The following is a 22,825-nucleotide window of genomic DNA, read 5'->3' as shown; positions in this document are numbered from 1 at the left end:
TGTGATACAGGCAGGGAAATAGGCAGAGTGTAGGCACTATTTGTGTGATACAGGCAGGGAAATAGGCAGAGTGTAGGCACTATTTGTGTGATACAGGCAGGGAAATGGACAGAGTGTAGGCACTATTTGTGTGATACAGGCAGGGAAATAGGCAGAGTGTAGGCACTATTTGTGTGATACAGGCAGGGAAATAGGCAGAGTGTAGGCACTATTTGTGTGATACAGGCAGGGAAATAGGCAGAGTGTAGGCACTATTTGTGTGATACAGGCAGGGAAATAGGCAGAGTGTAGGCACTATTTGTGTGATACAGGCAGGGAAATAGGCAGAGTGTAGGCACTATTTGTGTGATACAGGCAGGGAAATAGGCAGAGTGTAGGCACTATTTGTGTGATACAGGCAGGGAAATAGGCAGAGTGTAGGCACTATTTGTGTGATACAGGCAGGGAAATGGACAGAGTGTAGGCACTATTTGTGTGATACAGGCAGGGAAATAGGCAGAGTGTAGGCACTATTTGTGTGATACAGGCAGGGAAATAGGCAGACTATAGGCACTATTTGTGTGATACAGGCAGGGAAATAGGCAGAGTAAAGGCACTATTTGTGTGATACAGGCAGGGAAATAGGCAGACTGGAGGTAAACAGGAATTCACCGTGCTCTTGTTATCTGTCAACCAAAGCAAAACAAAAATTGAAAAACAAAAATGAACAAGAAAGGCATTATTAAATCAAAACTTGTATGACATGTAGATCAGCCGTATTGATGTTGTCATAGTGATCAAACTGTATTTATACCAGCGTAGATGATGTAAGAAAAACATACTCTGATCCTGGTAGGTAGTGGGAACAGAATTTCTAAATAAATGTAACTTATCTTTGGCAATGAATATGATATGTTGTTTTCTGTCAGCTGATTTTAGAGCTGACAGTAAAAAGCTATCACTGCAGGTAAAAGCTTTAGAGGACATTTTCCTGATTAACGACAATATCATTGGTTAGCCTTGAAAGTGAACTAAAGCAATAACACTTGAAATTCAATTGAGGTTAAAAACCTAGTTACCATAGTTACAAGTATCCATTATGTATGGCTGAGATATTAAAATGTGTGTGTGTGAAGCCTAGAGAATTACTCCTGCATCAAAACTGTTCTAGATGATTCCATAAAAAATGGTATAGCATTGAAGTTTTGACCAGAAATGTGAATACAGCCAGCAAATTAGAGATGGTAGGTAGGTCATTCACTTTGATTTGAATTCAATTCGTCTGGTAGCTGCAGGTCCAACAGAGTCTGAAATGGTCCTTGGTACTAAAGCTCTTTGTTTCTCAACACATTCGAGTTTTTCTAAAGTTGTTTCATGTAGTTCTCCCCTGAAAACCATGGTAGGTATGTGTGTGGCAAAGCAACCCTAGCTTTGAGTAAAGGCCATGCGCTCGTTAAGAGTTAAAGCTTGCCTTGAGGTCATGACTGTTCTCAACACATTGATGTATAAAGCTCTCCCAAAAACCTCACCCACTCTCACTGGTCTAGTCTGAAACTGTTTCTTTTTTTTCTTTAAAATGAAACAAAATTGAAACTGCCATCAGGAGGTCACGGTAACACACCGGTTGTTTTTGGTTTCAGAACCTGGCATAACAGTTTCAGACATGACAGTCATCATATTAGAATCTGATTATCCAGTGTTTGGACTTGAAGTACTTTTTGAGAGTTGGTAGAGAATTCCCAAACAATGTGATTTCTGATGGAAAACCCAGCAGCCTTCAGACATTGATTTGCAAACTAAGTCCCTTGAGTGTGTCTCTCACAGCGTCTTTCATGGTGTCAATAAGCTTAACCTTTTGTACCAGTAGTTTGTATCCCTTGCCTCAACAATAGAATTGCATTTTGTAGTTTACTCATAACCTCCGCCAAAACTGTCCATGGAATGTACGGAAAAAATGACGGAAGATATCAAGAGACTGACTCTCCTGTGTTTCCATAGGTTTTCATAGTGTGTATACTACGGTTGGTGAGTGTCTGGTTGACTAATCTGTCTTTCAAATTTGGTATCTTAATGTCTAAAACATTGCACAAGGAATGGGACAGCAGGCTTGTGTTTTTTGTTTATGTTTGTACAGGGAACTAGAGAAAACTAATAAGAATGAAGTGAAACTCAAATGCCTATTTACATATTTGTAGTGTAAAATTTTACAACTTGTTTATTTTTCAGAAACAAGTTGTTTGTTTATTTCCTGTGATCTCAAATTTTAAGAAATTTGATGATGATCTCTAGTCCTATAACTTGTTAACAATATTTTCAACCTGCACATAAAGACTTCAAAATAATTCCTGACTATAAAAGCCATGTATCAAATCATCATAACAACGTAATACACAAGTGCCACTTGTTTAATCCATACCTATTGTATATACCAAGGAACCATTCTTGACTATGGGTGTGTACCAAGCTACTATTCTAAATCTTGACTATAGCAGTGTACCAGACCAGCATTCTATTTCTTGATCATAGCCATGTACCCAGCCTCTATTCTTGACTATATGGCCACACACCCAGCCACTATTCTTGGCTGTATGGCCACATACCCAGCCACCATTCTTGGTTATATGGTCACACACCAAGCCACTATTCTTGGCTATATGGCCACACACCCAGCCACCATTCTTGGCTATATGGCAACACACCCAGCCACTATTCTTGGCTATATGGCCATACACCCAGCCACTATTCTTGGCTTCATGGCCACATACTACCCAGCCACTATTCTTGGCTTTATGGCCACACACCCAGCCACTATTCTTGGCTTTATGGCCACACACCCAGCCACTATTCTTGGCTTTATGGCCACACACCCAGCCACTATTCTTGGCTATATGGCCACACACCCAGCCACTATTCTTGGCTATATGGCCACACACCCAGCCACTATTCTTGGCTATATGGCCACACACCCAGCCACCATTCTTGGCTATATGGCCACACACCCAGCCACTATTCTTGGCTATATGGCCACACACCCAGCCACTATTCTTGGCTATATGGCCACACACCCAGCCACTATTCTTGGCTGTATGGCCACACACCCAGCCACTATTTTTGGCTATATGGCCACACACCAAACCACTATTCTTGGCTGTATGGCCACATACCCAGCCACTATTCTTGGCTGTATGGCCACAGACACAGCCACCATTCTTGGCTATATGGCCACACACCCAGCCACTATTCTTGGCTATATGGCCACACACCCAGCCACTATTCTTGGCTATATGGCCACATACCCAGCCACTATTCTTGGCTGTATGGCCACATACACAGCCACCATTCTCGCTGTATGGCCACATTGGCTATATGTCCACATACCCAGCCACTATTCTTGGCTATGACCGTGTACCCAGCTACCATTCTTGGCTATACCGGTATATGGCGACACACACAGCCATCATTCTTGCACCATTCAGCTGCATGCATGTATATAGCTGATAACCATCCTTGGATCTGGATGCATGTATATACCCAGCCACCATATATGACTTCAAATATCGTGCCTACCACCATACTGACTATTGTGCCAAAGTCTTACCTGCATAAATTGTCACTAGTCAATCATGCATCCACAAAATTACCATGAGTGCTTTATCCTTGGATAATGTCATATTTAAAGTTTACAAAACATTTTTAATAAAAACGGTAATTTCTTAGCTACATTTACCCTCTACACTCTTTACAAAGGAAGTTGGTAGATATGTTTACTTACAAATGATTATTTTAATTACATTGATGACAGTGACACAGTTTGTAAATGTCTGAAGATGTTGGCCCCCCTCAGGTCAAAGGTCATACCAGGAAGGGGATTCTATTCTAACTGAAAAACTTGTACAATATTTACGGTAGACAGTTGACAGAGTACATCAAATTGCATCAAAGACATTAGAGGGGAAAGACTCTACTGTCTATGATTGCATACATTGAATCACCTAGTTTTGTTTAACTTACAGCAAAGGCATGCATAATCTTAGGTATTGTTGTCATATTTACATGTAAGCGTTTTTATGAAACTGATTCGTGCAGTAGTTAGGTCAATATTATGCTTTATTCAAATGAGATATCTCTCCCTTGATGTGATCATGTATTGTCAATTCCTGATTTACGTAATCTTGCAGTTTAAATAAATGGGCCTAAGTTTCATGAAAAGTCTTACTCATCAAACAGTCATCTAAGGTTGATAACAATTTCTGGATGTAACACCAAAATTAGGTGTGATATGATTAAGTTGTTTAAACTTTTGAAATATGTCTATCAGTTTTGTGATATAGACCAGTGTTCACTAGTCAGCTTTGTCATAAGATAATCTATCTGTCAACCGTCACTGACAAATTACATTTCTAATTTATGAAACAAAAATTTGTGATATGCCCAGTCTACACTATTTTTGCAGACTTTTCTATAATCATATTAATTTAATCTTATTTTTCACTTGAGGAATTAAAACTCACAACTCAGTAGAAGTTTCAGAAAAGAAATGTAATTATTGAACTCACAGGTCAAACTGTGACCCAAGATTTCACTTGATTTGCAATCTGTTTTATAACATCAGTATTCTCAATCTAGAAATATTGATATTGTTTAGATGTCAACATTTACCACGATACTTTTTAAATTTCAGGAATGTAATAAATAAATGCTCTACTGTCAACAGATTGAATTCAGTCCATTTTAACTGTAGAAAACAAAAGATGGTTGAGATAGATTGCAATGCATTGCCATTATCAAGGTTAGATTACCAGCACCAATTACTGAGTTGTTGTAATTCACTGATGCATTTCAGACACCAGAATATCATTAATGGGACCCACTCAACCATAAATCAACATTTTTCACAACGTTACTATGCATAATTCATATTTCATAAATATGCATTCTCTTCTTTGTTTTCAGCATCAACTGTCATTTTTTGAACAGAGGTGTTGATGTCTGTCCACTGTTAAAGTACATATATCTGGATATACTTGTTGGTTTTTGCTCCTAACTCTGGATTAACATCACTGATTTTTGAAAGGTAAGCGTCGTTGTCGGTAGACACCATTTTTAAGTTCAGTTGTGGGTTGTGACTGTTGTTGTGAAACCAACCAAATCACCTTCAGTGCAATCCATACAGCTCTGGTCCAACCATTAGAGTCATCTAGTATTATATGTGACAAACCTACCATTCTCTTTTCTAGATTTTCAATTCTTCATATGCACCTTCAGTGCAATCCATACAGCTCTGGTCCAACCATTGGAGTCATCTAGTATTATATGTGACAAACCTACCATTCTCTTTTCTAGATTTTCAATTCTTCATATGCACCTTCAGTGCAATCCATACAGCTCTGGTCCAACCATTGGAGTTATCTAGTATTATATGTGACAAACCTACCATTCTCTTTTCTAGATTTTCAATTCTTCATATGCACCTTCAGTGCAATCCATACAGCTCTGGTCCAACCATTGGAGTCATCTAGTATTATATGTGACAAACCTACCATTCTCTTTTCTAGATTTTCAATTCTTCATATGCACCTTCAGTGCAATCCATACAGCTCTGGTCCAACCATTAGAGTCATCTAGTATTATATGTGACAAACCTACCATTCTCTTTTCTAGATTTTCAATTCTTCATATGCACCTTCAGTGCAATCCATACAGCTCTGGTCCAACCATTGGAGTTATCTAGTATTATATGTGACAAACCTACCATTCTCTTTCTAGATTTTCAATTCTTCATATGCACCTTCAGTGCAATCCATACAGCTCTGGTCCAACCATTGGAGTCATCTAGTATTATATGTGACAAACCTACCATTCTCTTTTCTAGATTTTCAATTCTTCATATGCACCTTCAGTGCAATCCATACAGCTCTGGTCCAACCATTAGAGTCATCTAGTATTATATGTGACAAACCTACCATTCTCTTTTCTAGATTTTCAATTCTTCATATGCACCTTCAGTGCAATCCATACAGCTCTGGTACAACCATTGGAGTCATCTAGTATTATATGTGACAAACCTACCATTCTCTTTTCTAGATTTTCAATTCTTCATATGCACCTTCAGTGCAATCCATACAGCTCTGGTCCAACCATTAGAGTCATCTAGTATTATATGTGACAAACCTACCATTCTCTTTTCTAGATTTTCAATTCTTCATATGCACCTTCAGTGCAATCCATACAGCTCTGGTCCAACCATTAGAGTCATCTAGTATTATATGTGACAAACCTACCATTCTCTTTTCTAGATTTTCAATTCTTCATATGCACCTTCAGTGCAATCCATACAGCTCTGGTCCAACCATTAGAGTCATCTAGTATTATATGTGACAAACCTACCATTCTCTTTTCTAGATTTTCAATTCTTCATATGCACCTTCAGTGCAATCCATACAGCTCTGGTCCAACCATTAGAGTTATCTAGTATTATATGTGACAAACCTACCATTCTCTTTTCTAGATTTTCAATTCTTCATATGCACCTTCAGTGCAATCCATACAGCTCTGGTCCAACCATTAGAGTTATCTAGTATTATATGTGACAAACCTACCATTCTCTTTTCTAGATTTTCAATTCTTCATATGCACCTTCAGTGCAATCCATACAGCTCTGGTCCAACCATTGGAGTCATCTAGTATTATATGTGACAAACCTACCATTCTCTTTTCTAGATTTTCAATTCTTCATATGCACCTTCAGTGCAATCCATACAGCTCTGGTCCAACCATTAGAGTTATCTAGTATTATATGTGACAAACCTACCATTCTCTTTTCTAGATTTTCAATTCTTCATATGCACCTTCAGTGCAATCCATACAGCTCTGGTCCAACCATTAGAGTCATCTAGTATTATATGTGACAAACCTACCATTCTCTTTTCTAGATTTTCAATTCTTCATATGCACCTTCAGTGCAATCCATACAGCTCTGGTCCAACCATTGGAGTTATCTAGTATTATATGTGACAAACCTACCATTCTCTTTTCTAGATTTTCAATTCTTCATATGCACCTTCAGTGCAATCCATACAGCTCTGGTCCAACCATTGGAGTTATCTAGTATTATATGTGACAAACCTACCATTCTCTTTTCTAGATTTTCAATTCTTCATATGCACCTTCAGTGCAATCCATACAGCTCTGGTCCAACCATTGGAGTTATCTAGTATTATATGTGACAAACCTACCATTCTCTTTTCTAGATTTTCAATTCTTTCATATGCACCTTCAGTGCAATCCATACAGCTCTGGTCCAACCATTGGAGTCATCTAGTATTATATGTGACAAACCTACCATTCTCTTTTCTAGATTTTCAATTCTTCATATGCACCTTCAGTGCAATCCATACAGCTCTGGTACAACCATTGGAGTCATCTAGTATTATATGTGACAAACCTACCATTCTCTTTTCTAGATTTTCAATTCTTCATATGCACCTTCAGTGCAATCCATACAGCTCTGGTCCAACCATTGGAGTCATCTAGTATTATATGTGACAAACCTACCATTCTCTTTTCTAGATTTTCATTCTTCATATGCACCTTCAGTGCAATCCATACAGCTCTGGTCCAACCATTAGAGTCATCTAGTATTATATGTGACAAACCTACCATTCTCTTTTCTAGATTTTCAATTCTTCATATGCACCTTCAGTGCAATCCATACAGCTCTGGTCCAACCATTGGAGTCATCTAGTATTATATGTGACAAACCTACCATTCTCTTTTCTAGATTTTCAATTCTTCATATGCACCTTCAGTGCAATCCATACAGCTCTGGTCCAACCATTAGAGTTATCTAGTATTATATGTGACAAACCTACCATTCTCTTTTCTAGATTTTCAATTCTTCATATGCACCTTCAGTGCAATCCATACAGCTCTGGTCCAACCATTAGAGTTATCTAGTATTATGTGACAAACCTACCATTCTCTTTTCTAGATTTTCAATTCTTCATATGCACCTTCAGTGCAATCCATACAGCTCTGGTCCAACCATTAGAGTCATCTAGTATTATATGTGACAAACCTACCATTCTCTTTTCTAGATTTTCAATTCTTCATATGCACCTTCAGTGCAATCCATACAGCTCTGGTCCAACCATTAGAGTCATCTAGTATTATATGTGACAAACCTACCATTCTCTTTTCTAGATTTTCAATTCTTCATATGCACCTTCAGTGCAATCCATACAGCTCTGGTCCAACCATTAGAGTTATCTAGTATTATATGTGACAAACCTACCATTCTCTTTTCTAGATTTTCAATTCTTCATATGCACCTTCAGTGCAATCCATACAGCTCTGGTCCAACCATTAGAGTCATCTAGTATTATATGTGACAAACCTACCATTCTCTTTTCTAGATTTTCAATTCTTCATATGCACCTTCAGTGCAATCCATACAGCTCTGGTCCAACCATTAGAGTCATCTAGTATTATATGTGACAAACCTACCATTCTCTTTTCTAGATTTTCAATTCTTCATATGCACCTTCAGTGCAATCCATACAGCTCTGGTCCAACCATTAGAGTTATCTAGTATTATATGTGACAAACCTACCATTCTCTTTTCTAGATTTTCAATTCTTCATATGCACCTTCAGTGCAATCCATACAGCTCTGGTCCAACCATTGGAGTCATCTAGTATTATATGTGACAAACCTACCATTCTCTTTTCTAGATTTTCAATTCTTCATATGCACCTTCAGTGCAATCCATACAGCTCTGGTCCAACCATTGGAGTCATCTAGTATTATATGTGACAAACCTACCATTCTCTTTTCTAGATTTTCAATTCTTCATATGCACCTTCAGTGCAATCCATACAGCTCTGGTCCAACCATTAGAGTCATCTAGTATTATATGTGACAAACCTACCATTCTCTTTTCTAGATTTTCAATTCTTCATATGCACCTTCAGTGCAATCCATACAGCTCTGGTCCAACCATTGGAGTCATCTAGTATTATATGTGACAAACCTACCATTCTCTTTTCTAGATTTTCAATTCTTCATATGCACCTTCAGTGCAATCCATACAGCTCTGGTCCAACCATTGGAGTCATCTAGTATTATATGTGACAAACCTACCATTCTCTTTTCTAGATTTTCAATTCTTCATATGCACCTTCAGTGCAATCCATACAGCTCTGGTCCAACCATTGGAGTTATCTAGTATTATATGTGACAAACCTACCATTCTCTTTTCTAGATTTTCAATTCTTCATATGCACCTTCAGTGCAATCCATACAGCTCTGGTCCAACCATTGGAGTCATCTAGTATTATATGTGACAAACCTACCATTCTCTTTTCTAGATTTTCAATTCTTCATATGCACCTTCAGTGCAATCCATACAGCTCTGGTCCAACCATTAGAGTCATCTAGTATTATATGTGACAAACCTACCATTCTCTTTTCTAGATTTTCAATTCTTCATATGCACCTTCAGTGCAATCCATACAGCTCTGGTCCAACCATTGGAGTCATCTAGTATTATATGTGACAAACCTACCATTCTCTTTTCTAGATTTTCAATTCTTCATATGCACCTTCAGTGCAATCCATACAGCTCTGGTCCAACCATTAGAGTCATCTAGTATTATATGTGACAAACCTACCATTCTCTTTTCTAGATTTTCAATTCTTCATATGCACCTTCAGTGCAATCCATACAGCTCTGGTCCAACCATTGGAGTCATCTAGTATTATATGTGACAAACCTACCATTCTCTTTTCTAGATTTTCAATTCTTCATATGCACCTTCAGTGCAATCCATACAGCTCTGGTCCAACCATTGGAGTCATCTAGTATTATATGTGACAAACCTACCATTCTCTTTTCTAGATTTTCAATTCTTCATAGACATGAAGTGTACTTTTTGTATGCCGTGCTTTCCCATTGAACTTGTAAAGCTCAGTTTTCAAAGGCTCAGATTGACCCATTGTGTTCAAAATTGTAACAGTTACTCTTCTGTTCACACTGTCTCCAGTAGACTGAAACAAAATGCAGTTTTCTGAAAAGTGTCTCAGTTCAACAATTGTTTGTACGGTAGAGAATTAGAAAAGCTGTCTTTACTTTAACATCTTTGGTTAATTTTGGATCTGTTTAGTGACATTTTGAACTGCAATTCTTATGTCTTCTGTAAAAGATATATTTTTAGCTAGCATCCTTTTTTTAGCAAATTTAGCCAAGTCTATTGATTTGTTGATTGAACATGTCGCCAATTTTAATCTTTTCCTCATATTTATTGTTGTACGTATGTCTTTTCAGCTGAATTGAAAACCTACTGATTACAATAAAAATCCCTAAAGCTAAAAATGCATGCAGCTTATTCACAGTGTTTTTAGAGCATTTGAATGTACATTTTCAAAGCTGTGATTGTGAAGGCCTGAAACTAGTCACACCTCTGTCCCAATAAATTAATCCAGCACATGATTGAAAGCAGTTTGGATCAGACCACAGGTGTGGATAGAAAAGTGTAAAATAGCCAGTTTGTTGTGAAAGAGTAAAGTCAAGTTCAGAGCAACAAATAGTAAAAAAAAATGAATTGATAAAAAACAAATTTTTGATACAATCTCATAGAAATTTGTAGTGCTCACAAAAGCAATAAAAATACAGAGGTAATACCACACAAAGTTGAAATGCAGTGTTTTTGTGTAAGATGATGTAAAGTAATTTATTGCTGAGAAAAGATCAGCATTGTTGATACAATGCTGAACTAAATAACTTAGATAAATTTGAAATCATCAATGTATGTATTGAACACTGGGAGCTATGTGTGATCATTGAGTTCTACAATAATCCTTTAAACATAACGTTTATATCAAATTAAATTTGTATGAAAGATATTGTAAGCATTGTTTGTAATGATGTTATTGTTTTTGCATTTATATTTTAAAGATTAAATTACTAATATGAGTGACATCACAGGATTAAGAGAATTATTTCTGAATTAAGAGGGGTCGTTATGGTAACATGTATTAGAAAGTTCCATAGGAGTGATCTTTTAGGAGGGGAATAGAAATTGGCTTTCCGGAATAATTTGTCCATTTACCATCAGGTTATATTTACTCCAACTTTATAGAGATTAGCAAGGAACAGCTTTCATCAAAAACAGACGCTAAAAATCTCATGGGGTTGCTGTGTGGATTGTAATTGTCAAAACTAATCACACGATTTACATTTGAAAATACGGACATTGCTGTTCAAAGTCAAATATTGTTAGTATAAGTGACATCTCATTACCATAAACAGAGATTGGATTCATTTTGTTTGGAGAGAAATATTTATCATGAGGTTTTTCAGGATGTGTAAGAACTGAGAAAAAATGGTTTATTATCATGATGAACCCCTTCAGTCACTTTTTGTACAAGTTGGTTGAAAGTGAAAATGATAGTTTTTACCAAGGTAGAAATGTCAGTCTGTTTCTTTCCTTAAGTAGAAATATGAAGATAAAACACTGTTGTAAATTTGACGAAGGTTTCAAGTCATGTTAAAACAAGAAAACAAAATTAAAGACAACCCAACTTATCCTATCACGTATTTGCTGACAATATTGTAATCTGCATTTGGAAATGTTCTTGCATCTGGGAAAGGTGAACAATGTGGTAGTTTTGATTTCAAATCTTTATTTCCCTGATGAACAAAGTACAGCTAACAGATCTATGAGAACTGAAATAAGCTATTGTGCCTTTATATTGCGTGATAATACCATGAAATGCCTCTAGTCTGATCCATCCATGAGATAAGATCATTTTACTCTGATTTGAAATGCGTTAAGAATTATTCTACCCGATTTGCCATGAAATAACCCTGAACGCAGCGTAGTTTTATTCTGTTATTTTGTTGGTCTGTGACTTCATTTCACAGATGACAGAATAACTTGTCTAACATTAGCCATTATAATCTTCACCGTGTAACCACCTACATGGCACAATGGTATGTGCATTTTAATAACGGCTGGCCATCAAATCTGAGTTAATTTCTTCATATTAATTTCTCATTTTAACTGATCATTTCACTGAAAATGTCGATTAAGTTCCTGTGTCAATATTTGCCATTGTATCCTCTTAGTTTGTTCACTCATAAAATGGAAATAAATACTTGAAGTGAAAATAAAAAGATCGTACCAAAATAATATTTGTTATCTCTAATTTTTTCAAAGCTCTGAACAAACCAAAATGATAAAGCCACCTTGGTTTCCATGGCAGTGTTAAATCTAAAACTAAAATTAATGTGAATTTTGATAATATTTTCAGTATTTTTCTTCAAGAAAACAAGTAGTTCGTCCTTAATTAGTGCAAACTGGTGCAAACGCAATACACCATGTATACTGTATGGTACAATGTCATAGTTTTTAACAAATTAATTTTAACAACACAGAACAGGTTCCATTGTTGGAACTAATGCATTGAAGTGAGTTTACCTGCTCTGTGTGAAATGGTGAAAGTTTTTTGAGTGTGAAAGCTGCCCTCAACTTTCTGCAAAGAAATAAGTTCATTTGTGAAGCCATTTACTATTATAAATGTTCAGTAATTATTATATTTACATGCATATGTGTGAAATTTAATGTAAAATATCGCTATTTGACACTACATATCATGACCTATATACCGTACATCAGATCACACCCTAGATAGTAACCTCTAAACTCCAGATAGTAAGCTGTACACTCTAGATAGTAAGCTGTACACTTCAGATAGTAACCTCTACACTCCAGATAGTAACCTCTACACTCCAGATAGTAACCTCTAAACTCCAGATGGTAACCTCTAAACTCCAGATAGTAAGCTCTACACTCTAGATAGTAAGCTCTACACTTCAGATAGTAACCTTTACACTCCAGATAGTAACCTCTACACTCCAGATAGTGACCTTCACACTTTAGTTAATTACTGTCACACCATGGACAGTCACTTCTATACACCAGACTTCATTTTGGTACAGATCTCCCGACATCCAAGCAGTCAGTTTGACACCTAGGATATCTGTACAACCTTTGTACTGCAGGAGACTCTATAGTTTTTAGAAATTTTAGGCTTCAGAAGAGACCAGAGCATAATTTTATGGAAAAACAGAAAAAAACCAAAGTGACAGAGGAAGAAAACTATTTCTAGTTGAAGTTTTAGATAAATTGGAATGACAGAGACGGAGATGCCGTAAGTACATGTACATGTAGAGCATGATCACTTCTGATGTCAAATTGTATCTGCCTTGGTGACCAAGTGACTCAAATTGTATCCGCCTTGGTGACCAAGTGACTCAAATTCAATCCAGGACATGGTTGAACTGCCAAACTTCTGTTTGTATTTTTTCGGCAGAGTCAACGATTTGGCCTGAGTGATGAAGCTCAAACTCTTATCTATCTATCTATCTATCTATCTATCTACCTTCCTTTGTCCTTGATGAACACTACAATTGCCCATGGAGATTTTCTCATATTTTTAGTGCCTTGTACATTTTTTTGAACAACCAAATTACCAGTAATGTTGTGACCATTTGTAGGCTAGAAGTCTGGAATTGTCATTACTGAAATGAGAGGTGGATTTTTGACACGGCTGTAAAACCATTTAGAGGCTACGAGTGAATGAGTCATACAATACATGTGTCCAAGTAGCACAGACAGACATGACATCAGACTTTGAGTGACCCCTAATGTTTAGCCAATGATTTTTGGTCTACAAAAACTCTGTTAATGTCATTGGAAGTTACCTGGATTTCCTAGGTGTGCCAGCTACACAAAAGATCTTCGTTAATTGACACAATGAAGTTTTTAATGCTTCTACAGAAAGATGAAAATTACAAATGTAATTTTGTAACAAAGGCACATTCATTTTCACTAAAAACATCATCATTGTACTTCTCCGTTTCCAGGGCTTTATGTTAAACTCTTATATTTTAGCACAAATAATTAAAGATTTATTTCCAAAATTTTTTTCCTATCTTCCTAATATTTGGATCTAGTGTCCTTAAGTCAATTCTTTGTTCCTCTAAAAAAGTTGATATTTCTGTAATATTTTATTTGTTGGCTGTTATCACTATCTGTCATTATTGTCAACCTCAAACAAATATAGCAGTGCGGTCTCCTTATTGTAGTTTGACTTTCACAGAGTTTCAGAGTGTGTCAGCAATTACATCAAGGCAAGGCAGAGAGGGAGTGTGTGTGACAATTACACCAAGGCAAGGTAGAGAGGGAGTGTGTGTGACAATTACGCCAAGGCAAGGCAGAGAGGGAGTGTGTGTGACAATTACACCAAGGCAAGGCAAAGAGGGAGTGTGTGTGACAATTACACCAAGGCAAGGCAAAGAGGGAGTGTGTGAGACAATTACAACAAGGCAAGGCAAAGAGGGAGTGTGTGTGGCAATTACACCAAGGCGAGGCAGAGAGGGAGTGTGTGTGACAATTACACCAAGGCAAGGCAGAGAGGGAGTGTGTGACAATTACACCAAGGCAAGGCAGAGAGGGAGTGTGTGTGACAATTACACCAAGGCAAGGTAGAGAGGGAGTGTGTGTGACAATTACGCCAAGGCAAGGCAGAGAGGGAGTGTGTGTGACAATTACACCAAGGCAAGGCAAAGAGGGAGTGTGTGTGACAATTACACCAAGGCAAGGCAAAGAGGGAGTGTGTGAGACAATTACAACAAGGCAAGGCAAAGAGGGAGTGTGTGTGACAATTACACCAAGGCGAGGCAGAGAGGGAGTGTGTGTGACAATTACACCAAGGCAAGGCAGAGAGGGAGTGTGTGACAATTACACCAAGGCGAGGCAGAGAGGGAGTGTGTGTGACAATTACACCAAGGCAAGGCAGAGAGGGAGGGCTTATAACAATAAATATAAAAGAGTGTTTCCATTATTGAGAGAATCATCGAATTCCAGAGTGGCGACTTCAACTTGAAACACCATTTAACCCAGTGTAATTTTAAAACTTTAAGCATTAACAGGTGTAAATGGAACAGAGCTAGAGGCAATGGACCACCCTAATATGGGTTTGTTATCCCATATCAAGATAATGAAGGACCATCCCATGCCAAAACAGCTAGGGACCATCCCATGCCAAAACAGCTATAGGGACCATCCTGTGCTAAAACAGCTACAGTGACTATCCAGCTGTATTTTCAGTTTGAATATTTTACGAGCATAAAGCCTTTCCTCTACTTTTTTGCTCTAAAACATACCTTCTCACTCATAGAACCCCAGTCATCTGTAGAAGTCGTCGGGTGGTTGTGATCAAAGTGTGGGTAACTCTGGTTAAATATGGGACATATGTGTAGGGACCTAGGCATTGTGGGATTTAGTTGTATGGGACATTGGTGATATGGGGGCTAGGTGTCATGGTATGTAGGCGTTATGGGACTTAGGTGTTATAGGACGTAGGTGTATGGGACGTATATGGGACCTAGGTGTTATAGTACTTGGGTGTTATGGGAGCTAGGTATTTAGGACCTCAGTGTATGGGAACTAGTTGTTATGGGACCTAACTGATGTGTATTGGATGTATATGGACATATGGGAGCTAGATGTTGTAGGACAGGTTGGGTGTTATCAGACCAGGGACCTCAGTGTATGGAACCTAGCTGTTACGTATTGAACGTGTTTGGGATCTAGGTGTTATGTGAGACCTCGGTGTATGGGACCGTAGAACCATGATTTTTCTTGATTTATCATAAAGGTCATGTGATGATATTTATTCTTTTCAGTATATAGTGGTTGGGTGCAGAACACTATAACCTCTACAGGGTCCGTCTTCTTTCAAAGTCTTCACTGAGGCTGTGTTGTTTATTCAGGGAATGTATTATTGGTCAGGTTGTAATTTCATTGGTGCTATAATATTTAAGCCAAGAGGATATTACAAAGGTGAGCAAGTCTATTAAGTACCTGGTGATTACAGGGCAAATATCCATGATGATCACAGGGCCAATATCCATGATGATTATAGGGCCAATATCCATGATGATACCAGGGCCAGCTTTTGTCTCATGCTAAGGGGTCAGACTGCATGATATTGAAATGCATCATGGGTAAAAGTCAACTTCTCACCACAGTAAGAGTTGAGATAGTGATCTGATAAACACATTTAACGCAAATACAGTGTAGTTAAAACTAGCTACACTCACGTATCTTTTCATCTTTTCAGGCATTTCTGGTATGAATTCCCAGTATAACCTAGAACTTTACTTTGACTTCTGTAATCTCACATACTTTACCTGTAGAAATCCACCATGTTAAAAATATGGTCAACCACCTGAGACTTTCATGACTTACATACCCGTAGATGTTAAAATTGTATTTAAGGTACCAATTATTAGACCCAGGTTTTTAACAAAACACTTGTTTTATTTATCAGTGATATTCAGAATGTACTGGTACAGGTACATTCCAACAAAAGCATTGAATGTGCGTGCACAGAAAGTACTCTCTGAAATATTGATGTTTTCATTTTCATGAAACCTTGCACTCAGTAAATCTCAAGTGGTAAAACAAATTTTCACATGACAATTTTTTAACCAACTGGGGAAAAAATAATAACTTTGGAATTTTTCATTCATTGGTCAAAGTCACCCTGTACAGTGTTGTTAACTCTACATCTTCAAAATGTTAACAGTACTATATGAATCTTCAAATCCATAATGCAACGTCAAAGTCTTTCCGCTTTACTGATGACATGTCATTATTTGACACAATGATATTATACCAACCGCATTGGGATAATATAATTTTTCACTTCTTTCAGTTTATTGTACCATTGTTTCCATGTCTGGTATTATCTTGTACTTGATTTTACCAACAATTTTCATCACCAATACTGGTGCCGGTATCAGTCAGTGGTGGAGGCATGCTTTATCCATGCATTGAGAGGAGAGAAATTTCAAACAAACATTTTGTACATACTAGCACTGGTAAATGGTAGTTGTTAGAAAAAACCAACCAAGCAGAATAATGCCAAACGGCAGATTACCTTGGTCTTTGGTGCCCGAAATGGTTGAGAAAAATTTTGATGGGGAATGAATGAAGAATACCTATGTAGATGTATGTAGGTTGGTTGAGTACACAGAAAAACGATGTCAGTTAGACATTCCTGTGCTAAGAACCAAAGAGAATTCCTTTGTTGAGCCTAATGACTTAATGACTGTGGTCCATTATGGACAATAATACTGAAAAATGAAATGGGTTGGGCTGTAGCAGGCGTTGTTAAATGCCACGACAGATGAATCATACCAGTGTACATTATACTATCACTGTTCTCATCTTGACGCTGGCTGATTTAGCTGAGGTGCTTTTCAGGGCGCTATGGCAACTGTTTCTTTTACTCTATGTGCAAATTCACCAAAACCAAGACTTTTTATCCATTGTCTGGAGGGGTCCCTAGGGGTGTGCTGATCACACTACAGTTACTATCAATCATTTGGAAGATAGGGCACAGTGAGATTTTCAACAGCGATTTGCTGTTCCCCAATTCATAGTTTTGTGATAAAAGTCAGGGCCACCATCTGCCACACGGTCAAATTTCGTGATGGGGGCAAAAATTAGATGTCAGTCAGAAGGGAAAAGTTAGATGTTTTTGACATGGGGAATGGATACAGCATGCTATGGAGACAATAAGATTGTGGTCTGCTTAGTGTTGTGTAACATTGTTGGAAATAATTTCCTTTTGTCTTCTTCCCCAAGAATGGAATTCAAAAAATACCTACCACTGAAAAGACTGTTCTTGTTTCCTGTGATCTAATAACTGAATTGTAAATCTGTCTGGACAGATATTAGACTAACTAGAAAAACAATTAAATGTATTAGCTCTCTGATTTTCATTGATAAACTCCGAGTAAGTGCCATGCTCACCAAATCAGTATGCAATGTTATGGAACAGCGGATCAAGAGACCTGAACACTGTGCTTGAATTGCCAAAAACGAAATAAAGTTTGGTTTGCAGACATTGCACAACTCATTGCCAATGTATTTTTGTCTTTGCCTTATAAAAAAGCCAAGTATTATTGAGTGCATTCCCATTTTTTTACTGCTTCATGTTTTTTTTTATTGGACGTACATGTTTTACATAATATTGCTGTACACTTTACTGTTACGTAGAAAATAGCAGCCGTCATTTATTCAAATACCACCTTGAACATTGATGTTTTTCACCAAATACCTTCAACAAAACATAATGATATTAAAGCAACCCATTAGCTGTCTTTTCTAGACATTTGATCTATGGAGAGTTACTGACAACTTGACAAATGGCACTATTTTTTGCAAATATTTATAAATAAGCTCTACAAGTAATGTTGCAGTGTTTAACATCTAACTGAAAGGAGGGAGCTTTTGTTTAGCTTTCTCATGTGATGTTCATATATTATCATTTTTCTCATGTTTCAAAAATATGGAATGGAAACTTAGATCCTATATAAAGCTTTACTGTTTCTTTGGTTCAAGGTCAAAGATAACACTTAGGTGGTTAGATGTGACAGTGAAGGATTTACAATAAAATGAAAGAATAGTTTTGAGAACTTGAATTTGAACTTCTTGTCATTGAATAAGAGTAGAATATTTTTTACAATTTTAAATGCCAAAAACCATTTTCTAAAATATGCAGACGAGTTTGAAGTGAAATTCATCGGAATCATTATGAGCTGAGTGGTTCTTACTGATGTTTTTGTTAGGTAAATATGTACTGTACATGTACCTCTTGGGTTCAAATCTGAACGGGAATCATTTACTGAATTCTTTGTCAGGCAGGCTAACTATGAACATTGGTTCACAAAAAAGCCATTTGTAAAGAGTTTTTCCATTACCACTTAGAAGCTTACGGCTTTATAAATTACTAATGAATGGATATGACTATTTGAAGTGACCTGTCCAAAGCTAATAGAAAGCAAATGTGGTCAATTATTTTATAAAAAAAAGTAATATTGTGTAATTTGCAATCCTGAATAAAACATGACTTTGATTCCCACAGCGCAACAAATCCATCTTATTGGTGAAATATTTAATGTGCAACCTAACCAAGTGGAAAGTATACCAGCTTGCAGCTAATATCTTTGTCTGTCATTTCTTAATGTGCTGGTATGTATATGGTAGTTCTCTGACTTCAAATTATTTGAAATATAGTGAAATTGTTTGAAACATTCATAACAGCAGAGATTTAATAAAATATTTAAAGATTGATTTTTCAGAGCAGTGTCTAAATATTCAACTGGTACAGAATACATGTAGTTCACCCATGGCAAGGCTGCTCTTCTTAGGTTTTGGGACAAGTTATGATGCATTAGAAATAATCTGTTTTTTTAGCACATTTGCATAATGGTGAATTCACTGCTACACCAATACACTTGTTACAACTTACCCAGTGCTTGAAATTGGTTTATAAGTCCAGAAATGAATGATTTAATTGATCTTAGGCAGTTGGTAATAAGGCATTGATGAAAGTTTTAAAGAAAAAATACATGTACTGTATTTACCTACCGGTATTGAATAAAGCCAAACAATGTTGAAAACTGTTTTTCCATGATTTAAAGGTCCTGTAACTCTAAATGTTGATAATTTTCATTTCATTATTGTCATTTTCAATTGGATGTTTTGGTTCTACTCCCTAACCGCGTGTTTAAACATCCACTATTTAGCTTGTCAACATAGCATTAATGCATGTACCGGTATGTGTAACATAGCATCAATGCATGTACCGGTATGTGTAACATAGCATCAATGCATGTACCGGTATGTGTAACATAGCATCAATGCATGTACCGGTATGTGTAACATAGCATCAATGCATGTACCGGTATGTGTAACATAGCATCAATGCATGTACCGGTATGTGTAACATAGCATCAATGCATGTACCGGTATGTGTAACATAGCATCAATGCATGTACCGGTATATGTAAAATGCACTATTATTGTTTACATGTGAATTCTAGTCTGAACAAGAATTTTTTTCAACAATAACAATGGAGTCTACACACATACAGGCTGAGTTGATAAGCTGAATACTGTGTACCAGTATCTCAACTGCTTTGGGGAGTAAAACAATAAAATTACGGTTGACATTAAAATAAATTAAAATTGTGAAAAAGTCATAAAATGTACCGTACTAACCCTTTAATAATATATTAAATGCAGAAATTGTACAATTTTCCATTTACATGAAGCAGGGTTTTTGATGTGATTATCAAACTTTTTGCCATCTTATACGGAAATTGATGAAATTTTATATTGTCCAGTGGATGTTCAAAAGTTTGAGTTTTTATCACTGGAATTGATGGATGGGTTCAAAAAGGCAACCCATCATCTGCAGCAGTCTCCATTTAATCATAGTGGATCTAATTTGATTACAAAAAAGTCTTAAATTTATCCAGCCATTAAAACCCTGTATTATCATTTTATCTTTCCTCTCTCCAATACCCATGTATCCCCAATAGCTTTTAATTATCCTAAAAGCCATAGTTTTGTCATTTTTTATCTAGCCTGCATAATGATGAACAGTGACAAGACGATATGTAGATTAAGACCATAATATTTTGCATCTATCTTTTCCAATAAATGCCTTTTTTTCAGGCGCATTATTCCATGCTCTTTAGTGTTAAAAATTGACAGTAGAGTTTGATGCAGTTGGGGTTCAAGAACAAAAGAGAGTGAAACAGACATTCTTTACACCCAAGCAGGAAATTGTTTTGCACACCTGGTATTAGATTGGTCCCTGTCTTGATAATGTACATAATCAATCATTCAACAAATATACCAGTCTATATTCCTGGAGTCTGACTTTTAAGTAATGTACTAGTGGAGTACAAGATACTGGAGTCAGTACAAATAAATAAGATAGTAACCCAAGTTCAGCTATTAGTCCATCTCTGAAGAGTTGATGTGAAATGAGGGAAATCCTGCCAAGACAAAAATATTCATATCGCCATCGGTATATATTCTGTAATATGTTAGTTCTTTCTTTTATGTATTTGCCAAAAATTTTCGACAAGACTTTCGGCAATTATAAGTGCAAGAATGGCACAAATGTAACTTAATATCAATCAATGCTGTGACTACATTAGAAATGTTACTTTGTATCAACCAATGCTGTGACTACTGGAAATGATACTTTGTATCAACCAGTGCTGTGACTGCTAGAAATGTTACTTTGTATCAACCAATGCTTTGACTACATAGAAATAATAGTTTCATCTTATCAATCAATGCTGTGACTACATAGAAATAAGTTTCATTGTGTCAACCAATGCTGTGGCTGCATAGAACTGATACTTTGTATCAACCAATGCTGTGACTGCATATAAATGATACTTTGCACAGTACTAGAGATTTCCCATAATGCATCATGATTTGTACCAACGTAGATTCCCCTGTGAAGTCTACCATGCCTCCCATGTGTAGACAAATTCCTGGACTAGTTGTAAAAATTCTGAAAATGTACTTTTAAAAACACCTTTCTTTTCAATGTGCATTTTAAAGGATTAAGAAAATTGTGGTTGATTGAGAGAAGAGAAAGGATTTTTGTAAATTTTCCACTGACTGTGTTCTCAGCCATACAGAATAAAGTGATGGAAAGTAGGGAGACTTGTTGCACCTGTTTTATGAAACAAAAGGATATTGATTTTTTCCAAATAGAAAAGACAAAAGAAATTTACATGCTAACTTTTTTCAGAGAATGACCCCTTTAGTTGGTCATAACTTGTTTCCCAAAACTGTGACATTTGTAGTACCCGCAGAATGTGACTTTTATGGTTGTTTAATGGTTTCTTTGAAAGTTATACTACAATATTTCAACGTACTTTTAATAAATATAATTAATCAATTATCGTGAGACTTCACATTATTGCTTTTATACAGAACTAAAAAAGTTATAAGAAAACTAATGTCGTTGGTACAAATCAAACAGCATTGTGGGTAATTTATTGTACTGTGCTTTATATCAACCAAGGCTGTGACTGCATAGAAATTATATCTACAGATGAGTACCTAGAAATGATAGTCTATGTTTATACATGTACTTACCAATACTATGATCACGTAGAAATGATATGGAAAGAATGTCTGCCTAGAAGTGCACTATGTAAACTTGTGTATTGAACAGGGAAAGTTTTACTGACATATGTATATGTGTTAGCAGCAATCAGTTAGCAGCAATCATGTTTTTTGTGTGTGATGCACTATGTAATCACCATCAGTGTTCTTAACTATATTTCAAAACTCTCACTGCCTTCACCTCTGACCCAAGCATTGGATTTTGACTTGTGTTCAGATATCAATAAGACCTATTTACAGTAATTTATGAGTATTCAGATTTGGTTAGATACATGTTGTACATTGATACAAATTGTCCAGATCCTACATTTAGATGTTGCACCTGTGTGGGTAACTTCAACTCAGTACATAGAGCCATTTGTGGCTGAAAAAATATCAGGGAAATTGTCATATAGAAAAAAACTAAAATTTTAGGGAAAACAAAAATGTTACGGTACTTTCTTTTTGTCAGCACTAATACTTATTCTCCAAAGAGAATATTTAGTATGTATTGTCTTTAACTGTGCGAAAAATTCTGTGCATTATACCCAACTGTAAATATCTATTTGCAATGAGACAATGAAGGCTTGGTAGAACTGTTTTTAGCAGAGATATGGTGAATGTAGAATGATTAACTAGAGGTCGGGTCATAGTCTGAAACAATCAATAACCTTCAACATTATAATGCATATTGTGGCAGAGACGTGATAACGTCTTGGATAAAATGATCTTAGAACATGATAAATACAAGAACAGTGTTTGGCCCTCTCACAGTTTACATCCAAAAA

At 36.5% G+C, this 22,825-nt stretch overlaps 1 protein-coding gene across 8 annotated transcripts in view; it reads left to right on the top strand.

Moving 5' to 3' along the window:
- LOC139125284 (cell adhesion molecule-related/down-regulated by oncogenes-like) overlaps positions 1-22,825 on the top strand; it is a 235,847-nt gene that overhangs the window by 55,859 nt on the left and 157,163 nt on the right. For all 8 annotated transcript variants that reach the window (XM_070691371.1, XM_070691381.1, XM_070691367.1 and 5 more), the window contains one exon: positions 4,933-5,053. The gene's annotated coding sequence lies outside the window, so the exon portion shown is untranslated. The remainder of the gene's footprint in view (positions 1-4,932; positions 5,054-22,825) is intronic.

The sequence above is a fragment of the Ptychodera flava genome (genome assembly GCF_041260155.1).
Source record: "Ptychodera flava strain L36383 chromosome 3 unlocalized genomic scaffold, AS_Pfla_20210202 Scaffold_25__1_contigs__length_14229661_pilon, whole genome shotgun sequence".
In the NCBI taxonomy this organism is placed as follows: Eukaryota; Metazoa; Hemichordata; class Enteropneusta; family Ptychoderidae; genus Ptychodera; species Ptychodera flava.
This window is presented reverse-complemented; position numbering and strand designations above follow the sequence as displayed.